The sequence below is a fragment of the Ranitomeya variabilis genome, chromosome 1 (assembly GCF_051348905.1).
Source record: "Ranitomeya variabilis isolate aRanVar5 chromosome 1, aRanVar5.hap1, whole genome shotgun sequence".
Lineage (NCBI taxonomy): Eukaryota > Metazoa > Chordata > Amphibia > Anura > Dendrobatidae > Ranitomeya > Ranitomeya variabilis.
Window position 1 is genome coordinate 178,726,377 of NC_135232.1, and position 23,665 is coordinate 178,750,041.

Genomic DNA, 23,665 nt, shown 5'->3' on the forward strand with positions numbered 1-23,665 from the left:
TTAACCAAAAAAAATGAACTTGAGTATAAGTTGGTCTGCATTCAAAATAGGAGCATGTTCACACCGGCCATTAAACGAACAAACAAGACAGAAATTGCGATATAGAAACAAAATGTAAATATGCCCTACTGTAAATAAATAGGTAAAAGCAATAGTGTATAGAAATAACATGGGGAACTTGTTAAACACCGTCTCTAATAAAAAGAAGCCTTAAAAGCCATCCCACCAGCGTCAAGGTGCACCTAAATAAGTTAGTGGATAGCATAATATATTTGGCACAATTCTGTAGGTACGCTTTTCTTTTTCCCATCTAGTGGACATGTACAGAAATTTTGTTCCAGAAAATTCTGAACATCTTTAAAAATGTAGCCATGAACTTGTCCATGAGCTTTGTGTATTATATTGTCAGTGTTTCACAGAACTTTGCATCAATAGTACAAGCAAATATTAAAAGCTTTTCAGAAAAATGTGCTCCTTTTCTCTACTTAGAGCCAGTTCTTTTCCTTGTCTCTGTTTTCTCAACTGCTCATTTGCTCAGAAAAATGGATAAACTCTGTCTTGCCAAAACAGGTGGAACTGCGAGCTCACTATGGGATTAGATGAATGCTGTCCATTGAATTCTATAGAGAAAGGAGGTTGAAGAGAAGGGAGGAGCAGAGTGAAACAGATCCCTGCTGTGACTTTCTAGTGTTTTAACTCATTCCATAGCTGGATTCACAGATACTCTGATAAGTACTGCTGGAAAATGTCCTCCATGCCATTGTTCCTGAATATGTGCTACATTACGATCTGAAAGTAGGAATCCTTCAAGTCTGTGTGTACTGTGGATGGTCAATATCATAGCAGCTAGTCTTCACCCACTAGCTCAGAGGAAATGAGGCTGCATGTAGAAGGAAAAACAGGTAAATTAAAGTCATATAATGGCCAGAAATACTGACAGCTTGTTATGAAACAGAAACCTGAAATGATCAGGTTTTTTTTAAAACTAAAGTATGCATTACAACTGAAAGTCGCCTTTAAAAGTGCAGAAAGCTGAAATGAAACCTGTACGAATTCCAGAAGCCACTTAGTAAATTTGTGGTTTTTCATTTTTAAGATCAAGAAATCATTTATTACCTTGTTACTATAAATACAAACAAAATGGCTCTTTTAAGATTATTCCCGTTTTATAAAGGGATGGCATATCTTTAGGATTACCCATTAGTATATGATTATTGGGTTTCTGACCTCTGGTACCCCCCACTCTGGTCCTAAGAATGAATCAGTGCTGTATCCGATTTACCATGCACAGGGCTGACATCGGCCCCTTGAATAGATCGGTGCTACACGTCGTTTGCACAGCAGGTGGATAGTGTGTGATTGTGCAGGAAAAAGCATCCCAGAGGTCAGACATATGATGGCCTAGCCTAACAATTTGCTACCACTTTACGAGATGGAAAAGTCGCTTTATCTAAACAGAAATGTGTCCACTTTTGGCAGAAATGACTAGGAAACTGTAACCAAAACTACAGTAGTATGATATAAGTAGACAGAAAAGCAATACATGTCAATATTGAAAAGAGCAAGGTCAAAAATGTTACATTAAATCAAGCTAATATCTGTTCCATGGCCATGATACTCTTAGGTGATTGTTTGCCTTGCAAACACACAGCAATAGTGTTTATCGGTAAACAGGATCGAAGAAGCAAAAAGGTCAGAGTTTTGTGGTTGCATGAAGCTCTTAAGTCTCAATGTTTTTACAACACCAGAACATGTTTACCAGTTGCCAGTCATTGAAAGGAATCGAGTCACTAATAATATTTTTTGTATTATTGTTTATTTAGATAATCCAAGTATATAAGCTGTTACGGATTTATAGTAATAGCAGTGTGTTTAATATAACCCTATGTAAATATAAAAAGTAGAACCAGTAATATGTAAACTACTGAAATGGAAAAACACTGCACTACCAAATTATGACCTCAAGGTTACCTTCCCACAGACTGATAATAGAGGTGCCTTGGTATTTATGAGTATACAGTCATGGCCAAAAGTATTCACACCCCTGCAATTCTGTCAGATAATACTCAGCTTCTTCCTGAAAATGATTGCAAACACAAATTCTTTAGAATTATTATCTTTACTTAATTTGTCTTAAATGAAAAAACGCAAAAGAGAATGAAGCAAAAAGTAAAACATTGATCATTTCACACAAAACTCCAAAAATGGGCCAGACAAAAGTATTGGCACCCTCAGCCTAATACTTGGTTGCACAACCTTTAGCCAAAATAATTGCGACCAACCGCTTCCGGTAACCATCAATGAGTTTCCTACAATGCTCTGCTGGAATTTTAGACCATTCTTCTTTGGCAAACTGCTCCAGGTCCCTGATATTTGAAGGGTGCCTTCTCCAAACTGCCATTTTTAGATCTCTCCACAGGTGTTCTATTGGATTCAGGTCTGGACTCATTGCTGGCCACCTTAGAAGTCTCCAGTGCTTTCTCTCAAACCATTTTCTAGTGCTTTTTGAAGTGTGTTTTGGGTCATTGTCCTGCTGGAAGACCCATGACCTCTGAGGGAGACCCAGCTTTCTCACACTGGGCCCTACATTATGCTGCAAAATTTGTTGGTAGTCTTCAGACTTCATAATGCCATGCACACGGTCAAATAGTCCAGTGCCAGAGGCAGCAAAGCAACCCCAAAACATCAGGGAACCTCCACCATGTTTGACTGTAGGGACCGTGTTCTTTTCTTTGAATGCCTCTTTTTTTTCTCCTGTAAACTCTATGTTGATGCCTTTGCCCAAAAAGCTCTACTTTTGTCTCATCTGACCAGAAAACATTCTTCCAAAACATTTTAGGCTTTTTCAGGTAGGTTTTGGCAAACTCCAGCCTGGCTTTTTTATGTCTCGGGGTAAGAAGTGGGGTCTTCCTGGGTCTCCTACATACAGTCCCTTTTCATTCAGACGCCGACGGATTGTACGGGTTGACACTGTTGTACCCTCGGACTGCAGGGCAGCTTGAACTTGTTTGGATGTTAGTCGAGGTTCTTTATCCAACATCCGCACAATCTTGTGTTGAAATCTCTTGTCAATTTTTCTTTTCTGTCCACATCGAGGGAGGTTAGCCACAGTGCCATGGGCTTTAAACTTCTTGATGACACTGCGCACGGTAGACACAGGAACATTCAGGTCTGTGGAGATGGACTTGTAGCCTTGAGATTGCTGATGCTTCCTCACAATTTGGTTTCTCAAGTCCTCAGACAGTTTTTTGGTCTTCTTTCTTTTCTCCATGCTCAATGTGGTACACACAAGGACATAGGACAGAGGTTGAGTCAACTTTAATCCATGTCAACTGGCTGCAAGTGTGATTTAGTTATTGCCAACACCTGTTAGGTGCCACAGGTAAGTTACAGGTGCTGTTAATTACACAAATTAGAAAAGCATCACATGATTTTTCGAACAGTGCCAATACTTTTGTTCACCCCTTTTTAATGTTTGGTGTGGAATTATATCCAATTTGGCTTTAGGACAATTCTTTTTGTGTTTTTTCATTTAAGACAAATTAAATGAAGATAACAATACTGAAGAATTTGTGTTTGCAATCATTTTCAGGAAGAAACTGAGTATTATCTGACAGAATTGCAGGGGTGTCAATACTTTTGGCCATGACTGTGTGTGTGTGTGTATATATATATATATATATATATATATATATATATATATATATATATATATATATATATATATATATATATATATATATATATATATATTGAGAAAGATCCACATCCTGGACTGAAACGTCACACACGGGCCAATAAACCACATTTATTTTTTCTATTGGAGTGCTGCCTTCATTTTTCTGGATAATATATACCGTATATACTCGAGTATAAGCCGACCAGAGTATAAGCCGAGACCCCTAATTTTGCCACAAAAAACTGGGAAAACTTAATGACTCGAGTATAAGCCTAGGGTGGAAAATGCAGCAGATACCGGTAAATGTCAAAAATACAAATAGATACCAATAAAAGTAAAATTAATTGAGCATCAGTAGGTTAAGTGTTTTTGAATATCCATATTGAATCAGGAGCCCCATATAATGCTCCATAAAGTTAATGATGGGCCCCATAAGATGCTCCATACAAAATACGCCCCATATAATGCTCCATACAGTTTATGATGGGCTCCATAAGATGCTCCATATTAAAATATGTCCCATATAATGCTGCACAAATGCGGATTATGGCCTCATAAGATGCTCCATAAAGATATTTGCCCCATATAAAGCTCCACAAATGTTGATTATGGCCCCATAAGATGCTCCATACAGACATTTGCCCCATATAATGCTGCACAAATGCTGATTATAGCCCCATAAGATGCTTTATAAAGATATTTGCCCCATGTAATGCTCCACAAACGTTGCTTATGGCCCCACAAGATGCTCTATACAGTCATTTGCCCAGTATAATGCTCCACAAACGTTGCTTATGGCCCCACAAGATGCTCTATACAGTCATTTGCCCTGTATAATGCTCCACAAACGTTGCTTATGGCCACATAAGATGCTCTATACAGTCCTCGTTCCACCGCCGCCGGGCGCTGCTGTGTCTTCCATCCTCTGCACTGACTATCAGGCAGAGGGCACACACTAATCGCGTCACCGCACCCTCTGACATGAGCATGGAACGAGGAGCAGGTGAATATCGCGCACTGCGTTATACTCACCTGCTCCTGGCGCGGTCCCTGGTTCTCCCGGCGCCACAGCTTCTTCCTGTAGTGAGCGGTCATTTTCTAGTGCTTTTTGAAGTGTGTTTTGGGTCATTGTCCTGCTGGAAGACCCATGACCTCTGAGGGAGACCCAGGTTTCTCACACTGGGCCCTACATTATGCTGCAAAATTTGTTGGTAGTTTTCAGACTTCATAATGCCATGCACACAGTCAAGCAGTCCAGTGCGAGAGGCAGCAAAGCAACCCCAAAACATCAGAGAACCTCCACCATGTTTGACTGTAGGGACCGTGTTCTTTTCTTTGAATGCCTCTTTTTTTCTCCTGTAAACTCTATGTTGATGCCTTTGCCCAAAAAGCTCTACTTTTGTCTCATCTGACCAGAAAACATTCTTCCAAAACGTTTTAGGCTTTTTCAGGTAAGTTTTGCCAAACTCCAGCCTGTCTTTTTTATGTCTCGGTGTAAGAAGTGGGGTCTTCCTGGGTCTCCTACATACAGTCCTTTTCATTCAGACGCTGACGGATAGTACGGGTTGACACTGTTGTACCCTCGGACTGCAGGGCAGCTTGAACTTGTTTAGATGTTAGTCGAGGTTCTTTATCCAACATCTGCACAATCTTGCGTTGAAATCTCTTGTCAATTTTTCTTTTCCGTCCACATCTAGGGAGGTTAGCCACAGTGCCATGGGCTTTACACTTCTTGATGACACTGCGCACGGTAGACACAGGAACATTCAGGTGTTTGGAGATGGACTTGCAGCCTTGAGATTGCTCATGCTTCCTCACAATTTGGTTTCTCAAGTCCTCAGATAGTTCATTGGTCTTCTTTCTTTTCTCCATGCTCAGTGTGGTACACACAAGGACACAGGACAGAGGTTGAGTCAACTTTAATCCATGTCAACTGGCTGCAAGTGTGATTTAGTTATTGCCAACACCTGTTAGGTGCCACAGGTAAGTTACAGCTGCTGTTAATTACACTAATTAGAGAAGCATCACATGATTTTTCTAACAGTGCCAATACTTTTGTCCACCCCCTTTTTTATGTTTGTTGTGGAATTTATATCCAATTTGGCTTTAGGACAATTCTTTTTGTGTTTTTTAATTTAAGACAAATTAAATGAAGATAATAATACCAAATAATTTGTTTGCAATCATTTTCAGGAAGAAACTGAGTATTATCTGACAGAATTGCAGGGGTGTCAATACTTTTGGCCATGACTGTATATGAGGGACCGAGGGCATTATTACAGTGGGTATTGGAGTAATTGATTGCGTAAATGAGAACTAATGGAGCTGTCCACAAATGAGAACATTCCCCACAACATAAAAAAGTGTGTTTGATGTGATTTGGTTTTGGGAAAACTGAATGTGGGGATGTTTTCTATGATGCTAGTAATAGATGTTTTCTAGTATGCAGTGTGCTGTATTTGATTCTTAAGGCTACGCTCACCCTAGTGTATAACACAGCTGAGTGCTATCCAATGTTTTATTGGTTAGCACTCGGCCCAATGTTATGCTATGAGGCAGTGCAGGTCTGCTATTTTTTTCTCAGCCAATTCAGCATGGGAAAACAATTGCAGCATGCTACGAGTGACTCGAGTATTTCGATCACACGCACTCAAGTCTCAGGACTGCACTCTGATATCATCCGAGTGCAGTCCGACATTCATGGACTCTGACAATGGAAAAGATAGAGAAATTAAGTTCTCCTTTTTCTTCACACCTCTCATGCAAGAGAGTCTGATCACACTAAGACGACGTACGGCTCAAACTCTGAGTTTGAGCAGAGTGTCCTTGGCATAATTGGCCCAATTCTATTCACGTGACAGAAGATACTGCCGTCTGACCGCATTCTTACTTGGAGCCTCATGTCACCTCTCATCTATGATAATGGTATATATGCATATACATGTAGCAGATTAATCGCAGAAATGTCTGCTACTAATAATTATATAACAAAAGGGGATTGTAACTAGAGATGAGCGAATGTTTCAAAATAAGGTTCGGCTCACGATCGCCGAAATTGCAATATTCACCGATTTAATAGCCAAACAGACACTGCACAAAAGCCGGTGTTTCCCATCCTGTGTGACAGTGTGGGAAATACCAGCGTAGCGCTTCTGATCGGCAGTGAAATCATCCCCGCAGTCAGAGAACCGCGGTTCCCACGCTGTCAAAAGACAGCGTGTGCGCGCTCAGCTGTGATCGGAGGTATAAAGTTTACCTCCGATCACTGGTGTCAGCTGATGGGACTACTGCTCTCATCATCCGATACCTGCTGCTGCTAATAACAGTGAGAGGAGGAGCTGTGGATGGAAGTATCCATCAGCCGCTCCTGCTCTGTAAATAAATTAAAAAAAAAACCTGCATGGGTTCTCATGTATTTTTGTCCAAGAAGTATCGTATCTCTCGGAGATTGACATGCTAAGCGTCTCGAGATGAGGAGACTTAAAGCCGCAATGCTCCTCTGGAAGAGACAATTTGCATGTATTTTTGATAACCAGCCAGGCAAAACTCACAGCTGCGGGCTGCAACCGTCAGCTTCAGCAAGGCTGGTTATCAAGTATAGAGGGGTCCCCATGCCGTATTTTTTTAATTATTTAAATAAATCCTTTAAAAACGGCATGAAGTCCCCCCAATTTTTGACTTGCTTAAAGCAGACAGCTGGTGGATTGTATTCTCAGGCTGGTAAGGGGCCATGGATATTGCCCCCCCAGCCTAAAAATAGCAGCCCGCAGTCACCCAGAAATGCACATCTATTAGATTAACCAATTTTGGCACTTTGACCGGCTCTTCCAACTTGCCCTGTAACAGTGGTAAGTGGGGTTCATATTTGTTGGATTGATGTCACCTTTGTATTGTCCGGTGACATCAAGCCCACTTATTACTAATGGAGAGGCGTCTGTAAGACACCTATCAATTACTAATCCTACAGTTATATGGTAAATAAAGTCACAGCCAGAATAAAATCCTTTACTAGAAATAAGACTAAACACAGTTTTCCATTTTATTTAAAAGTAACAAACACAGCTAGACTCGCCTAATGCCTAATTCCACCGAAGTCCTCGTTCTCCTGTAATAAAACTAAAATTAGAAAAACAACAATATCCTTTACCTGTTGGTCGTTCTGTCCCATGCTGTAATCCATGTCTGGGGGATTAATAGTTTTCAACCTGGACGATGCCAACATGCGACTATCAAGGCTGAGAACCACTGGTGACTGAGCTGCTGCGAGCGCAGAGTCAGTGACTAGCGGTGACGTCATCAAGGTTACCTCCGGTCACTGAGGCTGCTTTCCCAGCCGGGCTGAACTGCAGTGACCTCTGTCAGATCCCTGCTAGCACCATGGGAAAAAGTCACTAAGATCACCGAAGTGCAAGCTCAGTGACTTCACATCAGGTCACCGTGAGAATTTCTCACCTTGAACTGCGGTGACCTCATCACTGACTTTTTTCCATGGTGCTGAGGTCACGGCAGTTCAGCCCTGCTGGGAATGCAGTCTAAGTGACAGGAGGTAACCTCGATGACGTCACCGCTAGTCACTGACTCTGCGCTCGCAGCAGCTCTGTCACCAGGGGTTCTCATCCTGGACGATTGCATCTTGGCACCGTCCGTGTTGAAAACTATTAAACCCCCAGACATGGATTACGGCGTGGGACAGAACGACTGACAGGTGAAGGATATTGTTTTTTTTATTTTTGTTTTCTTACAGGAGATGAGGGATTCAGTGGGACTGGGCATTAGGTGAGTATAACTCATAGAATCATAGAATGGTAGAGATGGAAGGGACCTCCTGGGTCATCTGGTCCAACCCCCTGCTCAAAGCAGGATTCACTAAATCACCCCAGACAGATGTCTGTCCAGCCTCTGTTTGAAGACTTCCATGGAAGGAGAACTCACCACCTCTCGTGGTAGCCTGTTCCACTCATGGATCACCCTGTCAAAAGGTTTTTTCTAATATCTAATCTGTCTCCTCCCATTAAGTTTCATCCTATTGCTTCTAGTCTTTCCTTGTGCAAATGAGAATAAAGATGATCCTTCTACAATGTGACAGCCCTTGAGATATTTGTAGACAGCTATTAAGTCTCCTCTCAGTCTTCTTTTTTGCAAGCTAAACATTCCCAAATCCTGTTACTTTTCCCTTTTTTATTTAAAAATAGCAGTGTTTAGTCTTATTTCTAATAAAGGACTTTATTCTGGCAGTGCCTTTACCATATATCTATAGGATTAGTAAGGGATAAGTGTCTTATAGACTCCTTTCCATTACTAACCCCTGGCTTTGATATCACCTGACAATACAAAGGTGACATTGTATGCCGCACATGAATTGTCGGCTTTTCTATCTACCTATCTATCATCCACTTTAAAATACTTTTAGTGGCAACGCAATTATTTTCCTGCACTTTTACCGAATGTTACCGACTTTTTCCGATTTGAAGAAAAATCCTTGTGTTGCCGATCACGAATCTGAATGTACCATATTCATGCCGAATTTGTTTGGTGATCGTTTTCCGAACATATTCGCTCATCTCTAATTGTAACTATACTATGCAAATAGATTTCTCCACACTGTAAAAAAAAAAAAAAAAAGGCTGGCTCAAAAATGTATGACCAAGAAAGATAGACACAATAATTTTAATACAACAGCATTGATAATTTGTTCAAATCTTTCAGATTTTCATATCTCAGTTTGTCCATTGTATTTAATTCCAGCTGTCTATTCCAAAAATGCATTAATTATTAAAATGGATATAGAGGGGCCACATTCATTATTATGGGTCTATCCGGCTCTGTTTGGTGTCCATTTTTTATAATGGGGGAAAAAAAGTCCTGCATGCAGAGCATCTTTCAGTCTATCAAGAAATCTGAAATCCAACTGCTGAATAATAATCAACTTTTGTTTACATTACTGATGAAGTGGATCATTTTTGTACATAAATTCCATTTGTCTGTTCCTAAAATGGAATGTGCAATTTGACATTTCAACTTACCTATCTAACTATAAGGGCAGTATAGTGGTTAATGCTTTTTTTTTCCTTCTTGCACTTACTTTAAACCATTTGTAGGGGTTCACAAGTTACCTGTTCAACTCTGGTGACACCATTACTGAAGGCATTTTAAAGGGAACCTGTCATCCCTAAAATCGAAGATGAGCTAAGCCCACCAGCATCAGGGGCTTATCTACAGCATTCTGTAATGCTGTAGATAAGCCCCCGATGTATCCTGAAAGATGAGAAAAAGAGGTTAGATTAAACTCACCTGGGGGGCGGTCCCGGTCCGATGGGCATCGCGGTTCGGTCCGGGGCCTCCTATCTTCATAGGATGACGTCCTCTTCTTGTCTTCACGCTGTGGCTCCGGCGCAGGTGCACTTTGTCTGCCCTGTTGAGGGCAGAGCAAAGTACTGCAGTGCGCAGGCACCGGGAAAGGTCAGAGAGGCTCGGCGCCTACGCACTGCAGTACTTTGCTCTGCCCTCAACAGGGCAGACAAACTACGCCTGCCCCGGAGCCGCAGCGTGAAGACAAGAAGAGGACGTCATTGTAAGAAGATGGGAGGCATCAGACCGGACCGCGACGCCCATCAGACCGGACCGCCCCCCAGGTGATAATAATCTAACCTCTTTTTTGTATCTTTCAGGTTACATCGGGGGCTTATCTACAGCATTATAGAATGCTGTAGATATGCCCCTGATGCTGGTGGGTTTAGCTCATCTTCGATTTTGGGGGTGACAGGTTCCCTTTAAGATCTTTTAAGTAAGCTTTCTGTTTGTTACATTCTATCCACTACTCTGAACAATGTGATTAATCCCCAATACCCACAGTTTTAAACGTGCCCTAAAAACGCATTTCTTCAGACCAGTTTACCACCTCATCATATTTATTTTAACTTTCCCTGTGTTGACCATTCAAAATTTTCTTGAAAACCAGGACCTCATATCATCTGTTCTCACCCCCTTTATGCATTAAGTAGCCAAGTAGCCGTCTGTGTCTGTACTTTTACACATACTGGCTGGTTACCGGTTCATGCAGCATTAACCCCTAAGTGACAGAGCCAGTTTTGTACTTAATAACAAGACAATTTTTACAATTTTGACCACTGTCATTTTATGAGGTTATAGATCTGGAATGCTTCAACGGATCCCACTAATTCTGAGGTTGTTTTTTTTGTGACATACTGTATTGTACTTCATGTTAGTGGTAAAATTTCTTTGATATGACATGTGTTTATGAAAAAAAAACGTAAATTTGGCAAAAATGTTGAAAATTTAGCTATTTTCAAACTTTTAGTTTTTGTGCCCTTGAATCAGAGAGTCATATCGCACAAAATAGTTAAAAAAAACATTTCCCACATGTCAACTTTACATCATTGCAATTTTGGAAATATAATTTTTTTGTTAGGATGTTATAAGGGTTAAAAGTTGACCAGAGATTTCTCATTTTTCCAACAAAATTTACAAAACCATTTTTGTTAGGGACCACCTCACATTTGAAGTGAGTTTTCGGGGGGTCATTATAACAGAAAATACCCAAAAGTTTCACCATTCTAAAAACTGCATCCCTCAAGGTGCGTAAAACTACATTCAAGAAGTTTATTAACCCTTCAGGTGCTTCACGAGAACTAAAGCAATGTGGAAGGAAAAAACAAACATTTTCCTTTTTTTTTTACAAAAAATTACGGTAACTTTGGAACCAAACTTTTTTACTTTCACAAGGTTATCAGGAGAAAATGGACCACAAAATTTGTTGTGGAATTTCTCCTGAGTACGCTGATACCCCGTGTGTGGGGGAAAGCCACTGTTTGGGCGCATGGCGGGGCTCAGAAGGGATTGAGCACAGTTTGACTTTTTGAACGCAAAATTGCCACCAACAGGTCATGTTTTCAGGATTTCCTCAGTATTGCCCAGGTGATGGACTTATTGCCTGTTCAGTTTTTGCAATTATCACCTGAGCAATACAAAGGAGATCCTGAAAACCTGACCTGTTGGTGGCTCTTGAGGATTGGAGTTGGGGAACACTGTGCTAGATCATATCAGAGGAGAGAGAAATAAATGGGAAATCTGACTTTTTTTTTGGCGGTCGCCGTTATTCCGTGAATAACGGTGATCGCAACACTGAGATCGGTAAAAACCGACCCGAATCATGTTCTCCTGGGTCTCAGCTACCCCCGGTAGGCAAGATCCCAGAGATTTTCCAACACTGGGGGACGCTATAACCTTATTTCTCAGTGCCTTTAAAAAGCGGCACCGAGGAATAAGTACCCTTAACTGCCGCCGTTAAAATGCGTATTGGCGGTCGTCACACTGTCTAGAACATTGTTGGCTGGACCGTACAATGAAAGCAATTATTACCATCCACCTTTTGTGTCTCCCCGTTTCCTCAAAGATTGTAAACTTTCTAGCAGTGCCCTCATTTCTCTTGGTACCTGTTGATTATATGGGAATATTCTTATTCTGTAATGTATTTTATTGTTTGTACACGTCCCCTCTAAAATGTATGGGATCATTCTCAGATAAACTGTTGCAAACACAGAGCCCAACGGTTAATCTTCACTCTTCAGGTATGTCCTTGGAATTAACGATATCCTCCACTAAACTCTGTGTTCAAGTTTCTTTGTGGATGCCTCCGAAGATAGTCTCTGTGAATGGCTCTGCAGATTCTCCACCATCACCCGGTTCTAGTAGATCTTCAGTCAGTTTATGGTTTTTCTTCTTTTGGTTTCAATTCCTCCTCCCCATCCTCCTGAAAAAAAAAAAAAAACTTCAAAGGTTATGCCATATGCAGATACTTTGATCCAGGTGATCCTTCTGAAGATGCATTTTTCACATTTAATTGAATCTGAACCTATCCTAGTTTCCATCTCATCTTCAGATTCTCCACTCCACCGTTTCTAAAGCACACCACCAGAAAGTCTTGCCTTGGGCATATTCTTCTCCTCTTTGTGGTCATCCAGGTATTAAATTGCTGAAATACTTTTTCTATTGGGGGCACAAATGGAAACAAGAAATCAAGGTATTTGTGCAATCTTGCCTTCAGTTTGTGCAGTTCAAAGTGGCTCCTCCTATACCACAAAAACCCTGTGGGCTGAGATTCCCATGGAATTTATTGATCTTCCTGAGCTACAAGTGTTCACTACTATCTGGGTCATAGTGGACCATTTCTCCCCAAAACAATTTTTTCTTTCATCAACTGTACTTCCATCTGCTGCACAGTTTTCCTAAGTGTTTTTCAAAGAAATGTTTTGCTTCTCTCCTCTGGAATAGTGTCTGACTGTGATGTGCTATTTTTTTCCAGGTTCTGTAATGCACTCTGCAAGAATTTAAAAATCTTCTTGATTTTCTCTTCAGCTTATCAACCTCAAAGTATTTGATTCTTTCAGTTTGCCAGTCAGTCCATGGCTCAAAATTTATGAATTTTCTGTAACTCTCATCAAGAAAATTGGCCGGATTAGTTTCTTCGGGCTGATTTCTCCCACAAAAATTCAGTTCCAGTCTCCTTGAAATCTCCATTTGTTGAAGTGTATGGTCGAGAGGCTTATCTTCCTTTGGTGATTGCACCTAAAAGTCAACTCCATACTGTGAAGTGCCCCTCTCAGAACATGCATAACATTTGGACTGAGGTGCAATCCAATTTGGCTGCTAATGTGAAGTAGAGTGCTGATGTACACAGTCGACCTCCTTATAGCATCTCAAGCGAAGATAAGGTTTGACTTTCCAGCAAAAACATGCAGTTAATCACTCATTCCAATGCTTTTCATATATGCTTTACTATGTACTCTGATCTTCAATAAATTCTCTATGCTACGGTCAAGACATCTTTTGCTTCTTCCTCCTGGTCCTAACATGGAGTATCTGATAAACCAAATTCTGGACTATAAGAAGGTCAATGGGAACCTCATCTACTTGATAGACTGGACGTGATAACAGTCCTGAAAAGAAATGCTGGGTCCTCTTAAAAAAAGACATTAATGCTCCAATCTGGCTCATATTTCATGCCAAGCATGTTCTGTCCTCTCATATTGACTCTCCTAGGAGATGCCCTAAAAGGAGGTTATCACCCACCTCTATTGGCTCCATAGTCTGACTCTACTCCATTTCCCTACACTTTCATGAGTTTTGAGTTTCACAAGTTCTCTAGTAACATCACCCAAGAGCTTTTAAAGTCAACTTTGACACGTGTGTCTGAATGTTAAAGGGAACCTGTCACCCCAAAAATCTTTCAGGTTACATCGGGGGCTTATCTACAGCATTCCAGAATGCTGTAGATAAGCCCCTGATGCCGGTGGGCTTAGCTCACCTTCGATTTTGGGGGTGACAGGTTCCCTTTAAGTAAGGCTTGTGTTTGTAACCTTCTGCTTTGGAGTTTGTTCCACCAGTTTACTCAGCTGGAATCATCTCTTCAAACTTCTGTCTGCTTCTACAATCTACATTTTCTTCCTGGATCAGACCTGCTGATTAACCCATCGTCTACTTTAAGCATAAGTGACTGTTAACATTACTATCACTACTGCATCTTCTCCATAGAAAAGTTTTCCTCTTCATCTCTGCTGCCATCAGCTGTCTGTTGTTTGCTTATTAACCCTTTGTCTGCTGAAAGCATTACAAACTTACCTTTAGACTAGTGAACATTACAAAAGATGCTGCTATTCCTGCACTGTTTCAGCTTCAGTTGCAGTGCTTGTCTACACTACTGGCACTGTCTTCTGGTCTGGGCGGCTCCACTTGTCTGCCTGTGGTCTTAGTCCTCGCTGTTTTTAATGACATATGGCAAGTCCAGTCCGCTGTGCCATTCCTTTTGATCTATATTTTCGTCCTGACCTCTGACTTAGTAAATCCACTTCTCCATGTGAACCTTATCTTTAGGGCTTGTTTCCACTTGCGAGAAACACGTTCGTATCTCGCATGTGGAAACCAAGCTCTGGCGCCGGCACTTTGGAGCGGAGCGTGCAGCTCTATGTGTTCCTATGTGGCCGCACGCTCCGCTCTGGTGTGCCAGCGCCACAACTTGGTTTCCACATGCGAGATACGGACGTGTTTCTTGCAAGTGGAAACAAGCCCTTAATATCAGGTTTGTATAAGGGGGCAGTCTTCTCAAAAAAGTGATCCTTTGGAGAGGTTTCACTGAATATAAATTTCTGTAGAACTCTGCTACCACTTTTTGTTGTTGTAAATCAGGACTTGCTGACAATCAGTTAATTGTTGAGTCTGCAGCTTAAAGCTCTATCACTTTTTCTTATTGCCTATTGAAATGACTAAGTCCTCTAAAGTGGGTACCTCTATTTGCATTGGCTCTTCTCTTTGCAAAAGAGAGAGCCGGTAGACGGCAAAACTTGGCAGAAGCAGGACTGGACCTTAAATGACTATAGCAATCTTAGAGCCATTAGTTTAAAATCAGTCAAAACCATAAATATAGGGGGAATTGGCTGACAATCTGAGGACTCATTCACACGTCCATGTTGCATGTACGTGTTGTTTCTGTTTTTTTTTTCACGGATATAACACGTGCCCATTATAATTTATGGTGCTATTCACATGTCCATGGATGACCAGGGCAAATGCAAGTCTATGGGTCCGTGAAAAACGCGATCAGCACATGGATGGCATCTGTGTGCTGTCCGTATTTAATATTTGAAAGGATAAGAGAAGCTTTGTAGTTTATTTGTCCATCTGTGAAAGAAACACTGATGGTAAAAACGGACACACGGATGGCACACTGATGTAGAACACTGACATCGGTACCATTTTTTCACAGATGGATGTGTGAATGAGGCCTAATGTGTATGGAGACCTGACATCCCTGACATGAGAGGAATTTAAATTTAATTGTCCCACCCTTTTGTACTTTGGCGATAGGTCGCCACTATAGCTGTTTGGCAGCAGTTTGTTCCACTCTCCCTATCGAAAACGCAGAACTGCTCTGCAGTTCTTGTGTATTGGGGAGTCAGGAGTGATGGCTATCAGCACTGTGACCTTGTGTTCCAGCCATTGTTTTGCTTGCTGATTACTTTAACTTAATTAAAAGATGAATATGCAACATTTTTATTTTTAGCAAACAGTGGTAGAACGCATTGTAACATGCTTTTATCAGCAAGCACAATCGGCAACGTTCTTATTGATACTGTACACATAGGAGCTCCGTATCAAATGAAAGTCTTATAGCAAAAGCAAATGATTTAAATTGACCACCGGTAAATAATGACAAAACAAATGGAGTTGTAATGTAGGATGCCCAAAGACATTAAATTAATGTAAGTGGAATTTACAGACTGGCAGATGTGTTTCAGGGTCTCCTAAATAAGGAGTGGACATGTTGAAGCCAAAAGGGAGTGTCCTCTTTCCATTCAAATGAACCTGTGCATGTTAAAAATTGTTTCCATTTCAGACATTCATAATGGAATACTGGAATAATCCCATCCAGGCTTCAATCACTATAAGTGCAGCTAAAGAAACAGCTGAGCTACACTGTCTACCATAGAAATTAATGGAGGCTACCTAAACAGAATAGCTCAGCAGGCTAAGGCTACGTTCACATTAGCGTTAAGCTAATGTGCGTTGGGTTTGCGTCGGCGACGCAGCGGCGACGCATGCGTCATGCGCCCCCTATACTTAACATGGGGGACGCATGCGTTTTTTTTTGTTGCGTTGTGCCACACATGCGTCTTTTTTGCCGCAAGCGTCGGACCAAGAAAACGCAACAAGTTGCATTTTTCTTGCGTCCGATTTTCGGCAAAAACCGACGCATGCGTCGCAAAACGCAGCGTTTTTGCGTGCGTTTTGCCGCGTTTTTGCGTGCGTTGTGCGTTGCGTCGCCGACGCAGCGGCGCACAACGCTAGTGTGAACTTAGCCTAAGTTGTTGCCATGTTAGCATGTTAGGGGTTCTTACAATTAAATCTGTCCTTTCAACAAACTTGCATGAATCAATAGTACAGACTAATATAAGAATCTTCGCAATATATATTTTATATTTTAGGAGAGAAATCACCTTTCCCCCACTTCTGCCTCCTGAACTTTTCAAGCACTCTTAAAAACTAGCTAAAATCCATGCTTAGACCAGGACTACAGGTGTGACACAGCCCTCTATACTCTATGTAGGCTGGAGATGTGTGGGGCAATGGGAGGAAACAGGCAGAGGGAGTCACTGAACCATTGGACTGAGGTGTCTAAGGCCGGCGTCACACTGGCGAGTTTTACGGACGTTTATTATTTTTCCAAGCGAGGGTGTTGCTGATGGATTGAGAGAGCAATAAATTATTAAAACAACCGCTGTGTTTATTGCATTAAAATACTTTTAAATCATGTGCGTGTGTGTTTTTTAACCCTTTCATACAATTGGATTAATAATGGATAGGTGTCATAATTGACGCCTCTCCATTATTAATCTGGCTTAATGTCACCTTACAATAGCAAGGTGGCATTAACCCTTCATTACCCCATATCCCACCGCTACAGGGAGTGGGAAGAGAGTGGCCAAGTGCCAGAATAGGCGCATCTTCCAGATGTGCCTTTTCTGGGGTGGCTGGGGGCAGATGTTTTTAGCCAGGGGGGGGGCCAATAACCATGGACCCTCTCTAGGCTATTAATATCTGCCCTCAGTCACTGGCTTTACCATTCTGGCGGAGAAAATTGCGCGGGAGCCCACGCCAATTTTTTCCGCCATTTAACCCTTTATTTTAGCAGCTACAGCGCTGAAATTTTGCACATACACACTATTAACATTAGTAGTGTGGAATATGCAAAAAAAAATGGGGATATGAGATGGTTTACTGTATGTAAACCATGTCTCATATCCTGTCGGGTTTGTGCAGGAGAAATGAGAAGCCGGCAATTGAATTACCGACTTTTCACAGATATCGCGCTGAATGAAATCTAAATACAGAATATATATATGTGTCTCAATGACATATATATATATATATATATATATATATATATATATATATATATATATACACTGTATATATGTTTTAATGAACATTTGAGCACATAAATCCATTAGATGTCGGTTTTGCAAGCCTGCGTGAAAATCTCGCAGTACGGATGCCATACAGATTACATACGGAGGATGCCATGCGCAAAATACGCTGACACACCCTGACTACGGATCACTATTTTGGGAACATTTCTCCGTATTACGGCCGTAGTACGGACATATAATACGTGGCATATTGTCTTACGCCAAGTGTGACGCCGGACTAACACTAACTTATTTCAGATCCAGACAGCTCTGCTGTATAAGATACTCCATGTTTCTGTTACTGTTCTTTATGCACTAACAAAAATGAATGACGTACAGGAATCCCACGGTGATGAGTATGGTATGTTGTACAGTGGGTATGGAAAGTAATCAGACCTCTTTAAATTTTTCACTCTGTTTCATTGCAGCCATATGGTAAATTCAAGAGTTCATTTTTTTTTCTCACAGAATTGCAGTAATTTTTGCAAATTTATTAAAAAACAAAAAATGAAATATAACATGCTCATAAGTATTCAGACCATTTGCTCAGTATTGAGTAGAAGCACCCTATTGAGCTAGCACAGCCATGAGGGTTCTTGGGAATGATGCAACACGTTTTTCACACCTGGATTTGGGGATCGTCTGCCATTCTTCCTTGCAGATCCTCTCCTGTTCCGTCAGGTTGGATGGTGAAGGTTGGTGGACAGCCATTTTCAGGTCTCTCCAGAAATACTCAATTCGGGTTAGGTCAGGGCTCTGGCTGGGCCAGTCAAGAATGGTCACAGAGTTGTTCTGAAGCCACTCCTTTGTTATTTTAGCTGTGTGCTTAGGATCATTGACTTGTTGGAAGGTGAACCTTCGGCCAAGTCTGAGGTCCAGAGCACTCTGGAAGAGGTTTTCATGCAGGATATCTCTGTACTTGGCCGCATTCATGTTTCCTTCAATGACAACCAGTCGTCCTATCCCTGCAGCTGAAAATCACACCCATAGCACGATGCTGCCACCACCATGTGTCACTGTTGGGGTTGTTTTGGGCAGGTGATGAGCAGTGCCTGCTTTTCTCCACACATACCGCTTAGAATTAACACCAAAAAGGTCTATCTTCGTCTCATCAGACCAGAGAATCTTATTTCTCATAGTCTGCTAAAAAAACACATGAACAACTCCCAAACGCTATGCGGGCTTTCATATGTCTTGCACTGACGAGAGGCTTCCGTTCCGCCACTCTGCCATAAAGGCCTGACTGGTGGAGGGCTGCAATGATAGTTGACTTTGTGGAACCTTCTCCCATCTCCCTGCTGCATCTTTGGAGTTCAGCCACAGTGATCTTGGGGTTCTTCTTTACCTCTCTCACCAAGGCTCTTCTTCCATGATTGCTCACTTTGGCTGGACGGCCAGGTCTAGGAAGACTTCTGGTGGTCCCAAGCTTCTTCCATTTAAGGATTATGGAGGCCACTGAACCTTGGAACCTTGAGCATTGCAGAAATTCGTTTGTAACCTTGGCCAGATCTGTGCCTTGCCACTGAGCTCCTTGGCCAGTTCCTTTGACCTCAAGATTCTCATTTGGTCTGACATGCACTGTGAGCTGTGCGGTCTTATATAGACAGGTGTTTGCCTTTCCAAATCAAGTCCTATCAGTTTAATTAAACACAACTGGCCTCCAATGAAGGAGTAGAACCATTTCAAGGAAGATCACAAGGAATTGGACAGCATGTGACTTAAATATGAGTGTCTGAGCAAAGGGTCTGAATACTTATGACCATGTGATATTTCAGTTTTTCTTTTTTAATAAATTTGCAAAAATTACTACATTTCTCTTTTTGTTCAGTCAAGATGGGGTGCAGAGTGTACATTAATGAGAAAAAAAATGAACTTTTTTGAATTTACCAAATGGCTGCAATGAAACAAATAGTGAACAATTTAAAGGTGTCTGAATACTGACCATACCCACTGTATGGCAGAGATCACAGCAGCTAGTCTACTTCCACCAGCTCCTAATTGATTCCAAATGAGAGGGAGCATGCAGCCGTGAAAACTGGTGAAAATGCAGTTTACACGTCATATAATGATCAGAATAGTGTCTATCTTCATGTACACACAAAGAAACCAGCTAATTCTAAAACGTTACTTGAAAGTATGGTTACCATTTAAGAGACATTTTACTTTGCTGATGAACAATGTAGCATGTTGGTTGGTAACATAGTTAGCAAGGCTGAAAAAAGACATTTGTCCATCCAGTTCGGCCTATATTCCGTCAGAATAAATCCCCAGATCTACGTCCTTCTAAAGAACCTAATAACCGTAAGCAGTGCCGGCATCAGCACCCGGGCAAGTGCCTGGGCCCTGAGCAGGCAGGGGGCCCACTCGCCATCGGGGACACTGGCGTTCTATGGTTCCGGCCCCCGCGAGTGGACCCCCCGCCTGCTGCGGGCCCCGGCACTTGTGATACTTACCTCTCCCAGTTCCAGCGCTGCAGCGTCTTCCATCCTCTGACTGTGACGTTCAGGTCAGAGGGCGCGATGACGTCACCAGTGCGCGCCCTCTGCCTGAGCAGTCGCAGCACAGAGAGCAGGAAGACGCCGACGCTGAGGAGTCCAGAGCAGCGTCAAGCATCGAGAGGTGAGTATTTAATTTTTGTTTTGCTTTTCTATATTTGGAGCAATATATGGGGACCATCAGAAGGGGCCCATATATGGAGCATTATATGGGGCTAATTCTATATGGAGTATCTTATGGGGCCAATAATATAGGGAGCATCTTATGAAGCCAATTCTATAGGGAGCATTATATGGGGCCAATTTAATATGGAGCCAATTTAATATGGAGCATCTTAGGCTGGTTTCACACTTGCGTTTTGATCTGCAGCGTTTTAGCGCTAAAAAATGCATGCGTTTTTTTTCTATACTTAACATTAAAAAACGCATGCGTTTTTTAGCGTGCGTTTTGATGCGTTTTCGGCAACGCATGCGTTTTTTGACGCGTGCGTTCATTTGCAGAAATGCAACCTGTAGTAATTTCTAGCGGCGTTTTTTTGCCACAAAAAACGCATGCGTTTATTCACGGCAAAAAAATGCATTGCTGTCTATGTAAACGCATGCGTTTTTAAGCACATGCGTTTGCTTGCGTTAAAAACGCATGCATTTTTATAGAAAAACACAAGAAAAAACAAGAAAACCGTAACCCTAAACACAAGAAAAAACAAGAAAACCCTAAGGCCATGTTCACACTTTGTGGTTTTTACCGCGGATCCGCAGCGATTTTGATGCTGCGGGTCCGCAGCAGTTTCCATAGCGTTTACATTAACATGTAAACCCTATGGAAACCGCAAACCGCTGTGCACATGCTGCGGGAAAAACCGCGCAGAAACGCAGCGGTTTAAAACCCGCAGCATGTCACTTCTTTGTGCAGAATCGCAGCGGTTCTGCACCCATAGAAATGCATTGAACCGCTTACTTCCCGCATGGGGCTGTGCCCACGTTGCGGGAATTAAGCGGCTAATGTGCGGTTGCTACCCGGGGTGGAGGAGAGGAGACTCTCCTCCAGCCCCTGGGAAGCATAAATAGTGTAAAAAAAAAGAATTAAAATAAAAAATGATGCTTTACTCACCTCTCAGCGCTGCCCGCGGCCGTCCGGTCTTCGGTTTGCTGTGCGAGCAGGACCTGTGGTGACGTCGCGGTCACATGACCGTGATGACGCCTCGGTCACATGACCGTGACGTCACGAAGGTCCTTCTCGGCACAGCATCTTTGGAACCGGACCGCCGGGTGCAGCGCCCAGGAGATCCGGACATCGGAGGGTGAGTATAACCAATTTTTATTATTTTTACCATTACTATTGATGCTGCATTTTGCTGCATATGCAGCATCAATAGTACAGGAGTAATCCCGCAGCGGAAACCGCGGAACAAACCGCGATAAATCTGCAGGGATAACCGCAGCGGTTTTGCCCTGTAGATTTATCAATTCCGCTGCGGGATAAACCTGCAGAGCACGCCGCAGAGTGTGAACATGGCCTAACCCTAGGGTTACTAGGGATCCTAACCCTAACCCTAACCCTAAGGTTAGGATCCCTAGTAACCCTAGGGATCCTAACCCTAACCCTAAGGGTTAGGATCGTAACCCTAACCCTTAGGGTTAGGGTTACGATCCTAACCCTTAGGGTTAGGGTTAGGATCCCTAGGGTTACTAGGGATCCTAACCCTAACCCTAACTATTTCTGTTTTTAGTGGGTTTTCTAGTTGATTTTGATGATTGGCAGCTGTCACACACTTCTCAGCATGCGTTTAAAAAACGCAAACGCAGGAAAAAACGCATGTAAACGCCGCGTTTTTTTTTCTGCATGCAAAAACGCATGCGTCTAAAAAACGCGGCGTTTTGCCGCGTTTACATGCGTTTTTTTACCACATGCGTTTTTTTTAAAAATGCTGCAGAACAAAACGCAAGTGTGAAGCCAGCCTTATGGGGCCAATTCAATATGGAGCAGTATATGGGGACAATTACATATGGAGCAGTATATGGGGCCAATAATATATGAAGCATCTTATGGGACTAATTATATATGGAGCATTTTATATGGCCAATTATATATGGAGCACTATATGGGGCCCATTATACATGGGGCATCTTATGGGGCCAATTACTTTTGGAGCATTATATGGGACCCATTCGGTAAGGAGTATTATGTGGGGCCCATTCTGTATGGAGCATCATATGGGGCCCATTCTGTATGGAGCAATATATGGGACTCGGTATACTGTATGGGGCCGATCATATACTGTATGGAGCATTATATGAGGCCCATTATATATGGAGCAATAGATGGGGCCCATCATATACTGTATGGAGAATTATATGTGGCTCACTATACTGTATGAAGCATTATATGGGGTCAATTCCGTATGGAGCAATATATGCCGCTCATCCTGTATGGAGCACTCTGTGGTGCCCATTATACTGTATGGAGCATTATATGAGGCTCATTATTCTGTATGGAGCATAATAATGGGCTCATTATTCTGTTTGGAGCAATATATGGGGCTCATTATTCTGTATGGAGGACTATGTGGTGCCAATTATACTGTATGGAGCAATATATGGGGCCATTATAGTGTATGGGGCAATATATTGGGCTCATTATTCTGTTTGGAGCAATATATGGGGCTCATTATTCTGTATAGAGGATTATACTGTCCGGTTTCTGAGCTAATGAAGAATGTACAATAGATATCACTCATGTAATGTAAGAAGTAAGTGAAATCTTTGGCATTATACTATACCTATATTTCTCTGCCGTATCGGTGCATTATGAATTGTGGTATGTGTTAAAGGGGCCCACCGGGACTCTTTCGCCTAGGGCCCATGAAAACCTGGAGCCGGCCCTGACTGTAAGATACAATATTATTACGCTCCAGGAAGATATCTAGGCCTCTCTTGAACCCCTCGACTGAGTTCGCCATCACCACCTCCTCAGGCAAGCAATTCCAGATTCTCACTGCCCTAACAGTAAAGAATCCTCTTCTATGTTGGTGGAAAAACCTTCTCTCCTCCGTACGCAGAGAATGCCCCCTTGTGACCATCACATGGTATAAACAGATCCTCAGAAAGATATTTGTATTGTCCCCTTATATACTTATACATGGTTATTAGATCGCCCCTCAGTCGTCTTTTTTTCTAGACTAAATAATCCTAATTTTGCTAATCTCTCTGGGTATTGTAGTTCCCCCATCCCCTTTATTAATTTTGTTGCCCTCCTTTGTACTCCGATACCCAAAACTGTCTAAGCAGGTATTTGTTACACATTCATTTACATGCATCAATCAATCATCTGCATGACTAATTATATAGGTAACACCTAGGACATTTATTGCCGACCAGCAATGATTTTTAGACCAGCGTAAAAGTGATTATCTGATCTAGGCAGGCTTTTTTGCATGGGGCAACGAACAGGAATGAAAGTTTTAATGAATACTTATTTCTTATTTAGCTGATGGTCGACCCACGTTTAA

At 42.0% G+C, this 23,665-nt stretch overlaps 1 protein-coding gene across 1 annotated transcript in view; it reads left to right on the plus strand.

The window, feature by feature from the left end:
* The window catches only part of TNFAIP8 (TNF alpha induced protein 8), a 206,272-nt gene that overhangs the window by 106,191 nt on the left and 76,416 nt on the right, over positions 1-23,665 (plus strand). The window lies entirely within an intron of this gene.